This window comes from Anopheles funestus, chromosome 3RL, assembly GCF_943734845.2.
Source record: "Anopheles funestus chromosome 3RL, idAnoFuneDA-416_04, whole genome shotgun sequence".
Taxonomy (NCBI): Eukaryota; Metazoa; Arthropoda; class Insecta; order Diptera; family Culicidae; genus Anopheles; species Anopheles funestus.
This window is the reverse complement of record NC_064599.1, coordinates 13083814-13090475: the sequence shown is the minus strand read 5'-3', so window position 1 is coordinate 13090475 and position 6662 is coordinate 13083814.

The following is a 6662-nucleotide window of genomic DNA, read 5'->3' as shown; positions in this document are numbered from 1 at the left end:
TACTTCTTACTAAATTCATATCACTTTCATCAAACTCCATTAGTACTATTTAAAAAGATTTAACACAAGTGCATAAAATTACAACGTTCCACGCCCATCGTTTGCCATACTATTAGAAAAATAAAATAATATCAATTTTATTACATGCGAAAACTGCATTTCTATTGAACAAAACCTTCTCCACACAATGGTTTGATGTAAATCACATTTATTCTACCAATTTTTTCCTACTTATTTCCTTTGAAACAAAAAACAAACATTCTAGTCGTTTGTGTAAGTGCAAGTGTGTATCTGCAAGTAAAAAAAATATATAGAGCCACAAAAAACCGAATACAGTCCAGAAAGATATTACAGATGAACAAAACGATTTTCATATTTCATCATCATATTCCCAGTTATGTGTGAGTGGGTGGGCTTTTTTTTGTTCCTGTTGCGTTGTTGCTGTATTCATTTGTTCTCACGCACGTAACCGTGGTGCTAGTAAGTTGCCAGTCAATAGAACTAGTTGTAACGCCCCGTTATACAAACTCGTCTCACCAACGCCAATTTTTATGTGTTTCTTTTGCTCCGTTCTCGATTGTCTCGTGCCCATCTCCGTTCGACACTATCGGTTCGGTTATGTAGTTTCGGTACGGTAGCCGTGGTTTACCTATTCACAGCGCACACGCTGTGGGTACAAAGTTCCCACAGTAGTGGAGCTTTTTTTTTATTGTGCGGTAACACTGATAACGAGCAACATGTCCCCGTTTGCAGACAGTTTTCCACTATCCCTCTATTTCAATTTCAGTCAGCCCTTCCACCACATATCGCCCACTCGCCAACCAGAACAAACCGAGGAACAGGAAGACAGGGCAGACATGAAACATGCAGACGCGACGGTTGGAACGCTGGTGGCATGGGGATAGAGGCATGAAGATGGGTGGCAAATAGTGTCAGTATTTGCTTCCCATTTTCTTTCCCGTACGTGAAAGTTTTCGAACAATATAGAATTAAATAAATGTGACAATGAACGCGAGTATGCTTTCCGCTTCGGTTCAGCTGTACCCACAGTTGTACCCATTTTCTTCTTCCCTTTTCCATTCCAAGGATTGTAATGTTTTTTTTTTTTTGGTTTAATGTTACTATGTCTGCTGCTTTTGTTCGCTCGTTCTCTGCCCAAACTCGTCCCATCCATTGGCCATTCGAGTTGGAGCTGCATATTTTGTCTTGCAACGTGTGCGATGACAAGCTCGATAGTGCTTGCAGAAATTACAACTGTTTCCGCAGATATGAATCCTTTCACACCTACTTTCTCGTCTCGGCACAAACACACATATATTTATTGTTTAATATAGTTTCGTTTGTGGTGCTGTTTGAAGCTTTTGGTGATTATTTTTTATGCACTTTAAACACAGCTGCAGATCATAAATAGTTACTACACGGAAATACAAACTCTAGCTCTATTGAAACAAATTGAATTTTACAAGGAAATGTTACGAAACTCACAAACACCTCCCTTTTACCAATTAAACTAATTTCCTATCCAACCAATACCGCAAACCTTTGCCAGTTCAGCTCCAAATCTCTCGCCTTAAGGATCACATTTTGACAGTTTTATCTTTACTAGGGCACAGTGCAGCTTTCCTCATCCACCATCGAAAAGGGGAAAGTCGGTGAAAAGCCTTCCCGCACCCAGGAAATTTGTCCGAGCAAGCATACACACACATACACATAAATCCACCCGCTGGATGGTGGTGTGGCTGGTTCGAAGAAAATTTTAAGCCAAAAACCAACCCGATTCATGATGGTTGAACGAAGCACAATCAAGACACGACTACGCCATTAGTCATATCTTGCCATGACTCGATTTCCAGCGAAACCGTGCTTTAAGCTGAACGAAGCTTTTGGAAGTTTGTGTCCGGGGGCTGGGAAGTTTGTGTGGGGACCCAACTTGAGGCAACTTTTCAATCTGTGTATTAGTGTATTAGTGTGTCTAATTTACTGCCTGTTTGGTAGCGAATGGCAAACGCTTGGAAAACGATTGTTGGTCTCTTGTCCGCGTGCGTTCTTGCGCTAACTGAAGAAATGGGGCAATCTTTGCGGTTTTCCATTTAATACTGTTCTAATGTTGCGTACCTTTCCCAAAGCTATCAAAAAAGAGACGATAAAAATAGTAATAATATTGCTTAAAAATAATGCTTTCAAATGAAGCGATTAAAATTTAAAGAAATGCTACCCAATCATCTACTTACCCTCTCTGCTTGAGCGTTGATTACTAACATTTCAGCACAACGTATCACAAGGACCGGGGCCATCAAAACGTTCCACCTTTTCCCCTCCCCCTCCCATGTGCCAATGTGTACTTTTGCCCGGAATGTATTAATTTAATAAAAATTGCAAATTAAATTATCCACCCCTATAATCCAACCGGGGCACTGTTTAGAACCTGGTGCTCCGGTAACACGGGGTGACACATCCCGTGCCACTCATTTTTCGTGCTAATTTATAACCCCCGGGTCTCCCCAGGCTTTCGCTAACGAAACAGGTAACATCCTAGCGGTTCGCGCCCGATGACACGCTAAGCCCTGGGCAGGAAAGGCTCAGATTCTTGTTGCTTGTTGGTTATTTTGTTTTTTTTGTTTTTTTTTTTGCACCCGTTTTCAATTTTCATGCTCATTTTGCACACCACCTTTAACACCGTGCCCACCGACCGAACCCACCCGAAAAAGGGTATATGCAGCCGGGGAAAAAACGGGGTGGCAACTGTAACCGCAGAAGCACTCAAATTATCAATATTCATCATCGCAAATGGCGCCCGAGGTCGGAATGGGTAATTAAAGCGAATACATACAAATAACATTTGCTTCACCTGCCATCCCGGCCCCCAAAACAACTTTCTTCCTTTTTCGCTGTTCGTTCGACACCCTGTCGACGACGGTGGAGCAATCCGCGCGCTCCGTCCGTGATGCGATATTTTTTCATTAACGAAAACATTCGAATGAGGAAAATGTTGCTTGCCGACACACCCGTTAAGTCGCGATGCAATGTTGGTTGGGGTGTGTGTGTGTTTTTTTATTTTAATTTGTCATTCCCTTCGAATGGGTAGGCAGGAACAAAACCAAACCGTGTGCTCCGGTTGGAACTTTACTAAGAACAACATTTGAATGGGAAAAGTTTTGTACGACACCTTGCATATTGGAGAGTTTTGGATTAATGTGTCTTCCTCTTTTGTGGGCAAGTATTAATCTTTCTAATCTGCCACTGTAATACACGGGCAAAAGCTTTTATAGTTTTGTTTTACAACATAACAAAACTAACCACCAGTTGATTTGTGGCTGATGAGATGAATAATCCTGTGGAACAATGTACAAGACTGCGAGTGTGCTTACTGTTTGAAAGCTTAAGACTAACTAAGGAGAGTTCCATTTGGCAGATTGTCAGCTTCGACTAGGTTTATTTGACAAATTTCTTATACTTATCTATATCACAGTTCAATAGTCGTACTTCTGATTAAATTTCACGCATTAAAATTATGTCGCGATTATGATCTTTTCTGATTAGCCGTAATAAAGTAAATTACAAATTTCCCAATAACAATAAGAAATTAATCTGAATATTATATTACATTTTTTTTGCATAAGGATTATTAAAATTCCATTAAAAACGAATGCTTAAACCTAGAATAAAAATAATTAAATAAAGTCAACATAAAATCTGTTTGAAAAACATAAAAAATGTGGTCCGTAAAATGCCTTATTTGGAGCAGAATTTGCTTGATATTGGACACAATTGTGGATAAAGAGTGGATACCATGATTAAAGCCTCCCAGAAGCACGAAATCAAACCGTATCAACACGAAAGACAAATTTTTCACCCATCACATCAGCAAAACCATAGAAACAAGTTACATTTTCTACGTACCTAAACCTAATATTATTACCGCAAATTTTTTTTTTACAAACTAATTACAAATCAATCATCTACCAACACTGAGTTTTTTTATATTTATTTTTTAAAACCAACGTTCTACTAACTTCATCATAATGTCATCTTAATATTTCATCTCGCTTACTGTTTCAAATCGAACCAGTCCAATTTCGATCATCTCCTGCAATCACCAACCAACACAAAACCACTGGGGAACCTGGCGTGACTCAAAAGAACCGCTAATGCTGTCAGGGACATGAGCTGTAAATTCTAATTACTTTTCCTGCGAATTTATGGTACCTTGCCATGCATGTACCTGACGTATGCCACTCAGGAAAATGAAGGAGATTTTTCCTGTTTTCTTTTTTTTTAACGATCGAAACTGCCAGATCGATAATCAAGCCAGAATCGACAGATGGTTCCCGGATGTTCTGAAACAGGCTTATGTGTGGAGGCTGTCTCATCTCGTCAAGTGACATAATACTGATTTTATGCTGTGTTAAATTAGGGTTTAATGCCTTCAGTTTGAAAGTTACTGAAAATGTTTAGAAAAGATTTGGATTTGTGATTATTGAAAGTAAGTAAATAATTAACTGCATCTTGTAAACATTCAACATGTAAAAACAAATTATGCAAACATTCCAAGAAGTTTGCATAAACAAATGAAAATTCTTAATAATTATCACCAACATGCAAATAATTTCGTAAAATGAATATTTATCAATTATACTTAACCAGAAAACATTGCAAACCGACGCTACCTTTTCTGTTGATTACTTATAATTAACATTTAACTGATGATTAACATTCCATCCCAACTCTGTACCTCATTAACCTTGCGGGGTCCGGGGCAAGTTGCAATGTCCTGTCTGAATGAGCAGACACAAATTAGCGCTCCTCGCGTGGTTCAATCACATTCCGGTTCGCAACCGGATACACCACATTTGACCGGTTCAACATGTAGTCAATTTACCTCTAAAGTGCCCTATTACTTTCACTGATTGGCATTAAGCTCAAACTTGCCAATGATGATACACACCAAGCAGTGTAATGTTTATTCACCAAATAAATTGTGACGAGCTTAGATCGAACGTATAAGGTCGAAAAGGTTTTCAGGCTACCGTTCGCAACCAAATGTGGGAGAAATTGTTTTTAGCAAATTGGAAATAGTTTGTAGGCGAAAAAAAACAACAACAAAAGAACAATATCCAATCAGGTGGTAAATTCGTGGAAGAAAATATCTCATACATATGGCTGCAATCATGCATGAATGCTTCACGGGATGAATTCGGCATAAAACGGCATTCCTGGGTGTGTTTGTGTGTTTTCGCTTTTAATAATTTAATCAACCCCCTGTGAATGTGACCCACGATGCACACGAACACATGTCGAATGTTGGTTTTTTGGAGAAAACTCCAAGAATCATCTAACAGGGCCATGTTGCTAAATGCAAACGAAATGCGTCATAAGCGTGAAGGATTGAGGGTAGGGAGATATTTTTGAAGAGGCTTTCAATAGAGAGAAAGAGAAAAAAACAAACAAACATACACACACACATACACAAACAAACCACTCCTCTGCACTTTGGCAAATGCTAACCAAAACCCTACGGAAGCGGCGCGTCACACGAAATCAATCATCGTAATTAAATTTTCTCTCCGGCAACGGGCTTTTCATCTAGCGCACTGGCGAATTTATTTGACTTCTCATCGATTGAAACGAGCTGAATTTTAACTCATCCAAGTTCATGCCTCAACCGGAACCATACCTTACCCTGCCTGTGCGCGGGTTTACCATTCTACCGAAATAGCATTGAGTTTAAATCAATAATGAATGAACGATGAAGCGAAAACGGCGGTGCAAAAATGGCATCCTCCCGTTGCTGGTCCGACGGTGCGACGGAAATGCGATCGACAAAACCAGGCTACAGGACAGACCCTACCGTATCTGCGCGAAAGCTTTGTGGAGAGTAGTTTTGCGGGGGTTTTCGCACCATGATCGAGAGAAATTGAATCCATTGCGAAATGGTTTGCAATTTGCAATTGCCATTTCTTCGGTTCGGGATTTCGGGTGAAGCTTGAAAAGAAAAGAGAAAAAAACGATACACTTGCACCCGGGAGGGTATATACTAGAACCGCCCTCGAACCATTCGCCAAACAAGGAATGGAGTGCAAACGAGTGGTTTGGAACAGCTTTTTTGAAATTTTAATTTAACCTCTAAGATGTTGGTTCGAACCAAAAGCATACGCGAGCAGGAAATGTATCTGCTCGCGAACGAGGCATGTGCATAAGCATAAGGAAGTAGTCGAAGATCAACATCGTAACGATCAACGTTAGTTTCGTAACAAAATCGAGGTTTTTGCTTATACTGAAAAGACGGTAGCTATGTGTTTATTTGATTTATTTCTAATAAACATGACTTAATTTTTCTTTGATAGAATTGACCTGCTTTTATTTGAGAAATATAGCAAAACTATAAAAACTGATATATTTTAATGCGAATTTGTTAGAATAAGTTTCGTTTTACTCAAATAATGCTTTAAATATCAAGAAAAATGAAAAAAAAACTAAAAAATTAAAAATAAAATTCAACTTGAAAATTTCATAAGGCTTACCCATCCATTTTTTTTAATTAATCTAGAAATCTTTTAAAAATTGTTGTATTTTAATGCGAATTTGTTGCAATAAGTTGCTTTACACTCAAATAATGCTTTAAGTTAAAAAAGGAATAAAAAATCCGAAAAAAATTTCAAAAA